Raw genomic sequence first — 4,597 nt, forward strand, 5'->3', positions numbered from 1 at the left:
AGGTGGCACAGGGCGGCAGGGCTGACTGCTGCTGTGGGCACCATGACAAGTTGGGAGGGTCAGGGAGGTGCGGCTCTGTGCCCTGGAAGGGATGGGACCAAAAGTTGTCAGCTCTCAGTGCCACCCAAACCATGGCGCTGCCCTTCGACTCCCTCACAGACATGCACAGCTGGAGTAGCACTGCCCCAGCACTTCAAAAGACCTCGGAGCTCCTGCCAATGTAGTGGCAACGGAGCACCAAGCTGCATTGAAATGCTGGACCTGGGGGCAACTGAGCTGTGTCTACACGTGCACGCTACTTCGAAGTAGCGGCACTAACTTCGAAATAGCGCCCGTCGCGGCTACACGCATCGGGCGCTATTTCGAAGTTAACTTCGATGTTAGGCGGCGAGACGTCGAAGTCGCTAACCTCATGAGGGGATCGGAATAGCGCCCTACTTCGACGTTCAACGTTGAAGTAGGGACCGTGTAGACGATCCACGTCCCGCAACGTCGAAATTGCTGGGTCCTCCATGGCGGCCATCAGCTGGGGGGTTGAGAGATGCTCTCTCTCCAGCCCCTGCGGGGCTCTATGGTCACCGTGTGCAGCAGCCCTTAGCCCAGGGCTTCTGGCTGCTTCTGCGGCAGCTGGGGATCCATGCTGCAGGCACAGGGTCTGCAACCAGTTGTCAGCTCTGTGTATCTTGTGTTGTTTAGTGCAACTGTGTCTGGGAGGGGCCCTTTAAGGGAGCGGCTTGCTGTTGAGTCCTCCCTGTGACCCTGTCTGCAGCTGTGCCTGGCACCCTTATTTCGATGAGTGCTACTTTGGCGTGTAGACGTACCCTCGCAGCACCTATTTCGATGTGGTGCCGCGCAACGTTGAGGTTGAACATCGACGTTGCCAGCCCTGGAGGACGTGTAGATGTTATTCATCGAAATAGCGTATTTCGATGTTGGCTTCACGTGTAGACGTAGCCCTGCAGACCCATCAGTGGGACTAGCATTGGTTGAGGAGAGGGACCATGACTGTGGGCTATGGGGGGATGTTGGAGGAAAAAGCCGTAAGGTGTAAGTCAGGAAAAATATCACATTCCTTAAAAATCACCCTGATTAATGTTAGTTCACAGGCTGAACCTGTGTCCCTTCATGGGGTGGGGGAGTTGCCATGTGACTGTGTTATAGGTGTGTTATAGCTCTTCAAACATTCAGTCCTAAGACGGCACTGCTGAAGGGTGTGAGTTTGGGTCAGTAATCCCTTGGTGGGATGTGGAACCTATATCAGTGAGCTGATACGCACGGTGCTCCTGCCATGGAAGGTGAAAGCCTGATTCTGCCTGGATGCTCTGCAACCTTCTTCATAACAAAAAATATCTGCCTCTTGGTCCAAGATCAAGCCCTTATAAAGTACTAGGAGTCCAGAGACAAATTAGACAAATCATAAATGTTCTTTTAAAAGGACTAAATTCAGGATGTGTGAGTTTGAGCAAGATTGGTTTGGATTCCTCCAGAACTCTCTCTGCAGACTATTGCCTGGAATATACAGACAGACAAAGGCTTTGTCCAGGATCAGCAGCCCATATGAATGACCCAATAAACTCCCTGTGCTGGGTTGTCTTGTTATACAGTTACTCCATTGAATAACCTCTCAGGTATCCCTTCATATTTCTCTGATAATATCTGGTTAGGACTTGATCCAAAGCCTGGTGAAATCATTAGGATTATTCACAAGCTAAAGTAAACAAGTGCTTAAGTGCTTTGCTGCATTGGCAGCAGAATACTCAGCAGCTCTCAGGCTCATGCACCGTAATGCACAAAGAATGCAATTGATTTCACAAGGCTTCATGCTTTGGAGGATGTGTGTATACTTGCAAATATTTGGCTGCCTCCAGTTTAACTTGACAAGGGAGTGATAACCCCTGGACTAAATCCTCTTCTAGTAGGATGGAAACCATAGGGCCAGCCAGGTCAATCAGAATAAGGGCAGGCCCAGAGAAGACTTTCAAAATGTGACACCTTGAACAAATCAGTAAACAAAGCAAAAATACCCTTCTGATTACATTGCTTGGCTGGGAATAGACTGTGTCTGTTTGTACAGAACGATGGGCTTCTGAGCCCAATCAGGGCCTGTGAATACCACCATAATATAAGCCTGCAATAAGAATAATAGGGATGGGTGATGATGCTCATGGACCAAAAGACCTTCAAAACTTCATAAGCCATTTTTGGGAGAGTGGTGAGATTATCTGGAGCACCAAGAGCCTTTACCTGTTCTTTAAACCTGTGGGAGCTTGAAGTGTGATTCAAGAAGGACATAACAGTGTGGTTTCCTGGATAAGAGGCAGCCAGTCAAAGTGTTAGTTTGACACAAGTGGCCACTTGTACAGTAGTTGAACTGGAGATAATGATCGCACTTTGCTTTTCACTTTCTCTTCTTTTTTTCCACTTTTCACTGTATTTTTTCCATTGCATTTTTTCCCACTCTGCTCCATTTCTGCTCCTACTTTACAGTTTCTCCTAAACACAATGTCAACTAAGTAAACTTTAAGCGACAGTCAAACTTTTGGCTCCACAGTTTTGATTTAGTTATTAAGCAAATAAATTGCTTGTCCTGACTAAGATAACTCATTCACAATTCTGTTCCGATGTCCGCTGCAGAGGTGTGGGATGAGGTGGTGCTGGAATGTATTAAAGAAAGTGACGTTGAAGAAAAGATAAAGGTAACAGAAGACAAAATTGCTACTTCAATCCTGTTAGTGAAGGCTTTTCAATTAAGGAACCAGATTAATCATTGAAACAGTATGAAGAATATGACGAGAATATGATTGTGGCTCATTTGCTAATTACCTAGCTCTAAACAGGCAATTAACATTAAAAACACATTACACTGACATGGATGTCCTTCAATCCAAATTGCTCTATTCCCCAGCCACCATCTTACAATTATCTCTGTAAGACAGTAATTCAAACATCTGTTTGCAAAAGCATATCTCGGAATATTAAAACATTTCTTTTCTATTGCACGTAAGCTGAAGGATTTGCATGGAGCTGGGGGGAAAAGAATGCAATCGAACATTTTAGATGAATACATAAATTTAGATTAAATCTAGATTAGATATGGGTTGGAGTTCAAAACAGGTTCCTCAGGTGGGAAAACTTTTGCCACTCAAACTTGCTGTACCATTGGCCTGTCAAAATAGCAACATATGTATTTTTTTCTGTACTTTACCCATAGGTCAGTGTTAGCCGGTGGCCGGGTAATGTGCGGTGAGGTATTCCCCCGGGTCCTAAACAACCCAGTTTTTTACTGTTAGAGCAGGTAGCTCCTAGCACTCTCACCTATGGCCAGGCTGTAGTAACCAAACAGTTAAAGTTCTTTTGTTGTGCTGGCTGTGTTGCAGTGACAAAAGTGTTAACAGCAGTCAGGCTCAGAGCTTAACTAGTTACAAGTTTATTAAGCTACAGTTATAAGCGTGTGGTTACAAAAGGCTATCGTCTACTTCTTATATGCTAGCAAAGTACAGGTGTTAACAAGTTAAGTTACAATCCAATACAAAGATATCTGTTACCATCTAACACAATGATATCTTGATACAACGACGTCTAGTTACAGAGCTCTAATTCTTTAGCTGTGCACAAAAAAAACGGAGACCTAGCATGGGTATATCTTACCCTTGCCGCGTCTCTCGATACCAGCGTAGCCAAGCCGGATCGGTCACTCGATTCTGCGGAAAGACGAATACGAGGTTGGGCGTCCCCAGTTGTGGACCTCGGGAGGCAATCACCTGACTCGACCAGCAGGTAGTTGGTGGAATGCACTCAAAGTTAGAGTTCTGCTGGGCCCATCTTTTATACCCCTTTTTGGTTATGTATTCTCTTTCTTATCTATGGTGCCAGATCGTACTGGTCTGTCTTTTGTGACGCCAGTTTGTTACAAAGGCAATTCTTACTTAATTTGCACTTGTAAGACAGGAGATAAGCAATTTAGGAGTACAGGACATTCTTTTTGCGGGGGCGGAGATTTCCCCTTCTGGGATGGTTGTGTGGTCATCAAATTCATCAATGGCAGCTGGGGTGATTTCCTGAGGGCCCCCCCGCCTCCTTATTGACAGTTTGGCCTGTTAGCCTTTTCTCTGTACTTTCTGCTTCTCAGGGTCACGATGAGCTAGCACATCTGGGCCTCAATGAGGGCATCAAAGACTGTGCTGTCAGCAGCCGTTTCCGTACCCTGTGTGCTTCCCAGTGGCGGGGGGCAGCGAGCAAGCTGGCTTGTAAGGGGGAGACTTTGTCTGGCTACAGTCAGCAGAACTGGGAAGAAAGTTACATTTCTTCCACACCAAGTCCTGACTTTTGACTAACTATGGGGGTCCAAAAATCAGTCAAAAGTAAATTGCTCTGGTTCTTATATATTTAATGGACCAATGCTTCCGCTAGCATATATAAGCACAGATGCAATGTTGATTTACATCAGCTGAAAATATGACCCCATCACGCTTGCTGCTTCTAACTTCACTTTCTCCTCTGCCTCTGTTTACAACCCACTTTCTTTACCTCGGCTGTTCAACTTACAGCTAAATTCTGAGTTGCCTTTAATTAATTCTTCTAAGCCAGCCCCGGCAAA

Source organism: Carettochelys insculpta, chromosome 7, assembly GCF_033958435.1.
Source record: "Carettochelys insculpta isolate YL-2023 chromosome 7, ASM3395843v1, whole genome shotgun sequence".
Taxonomy (NCBI): Eukaryota; Metazoa; Chordata; order Testudines; family Carettochelyidae; genus Carettochelys; species Carettochelys insculpta.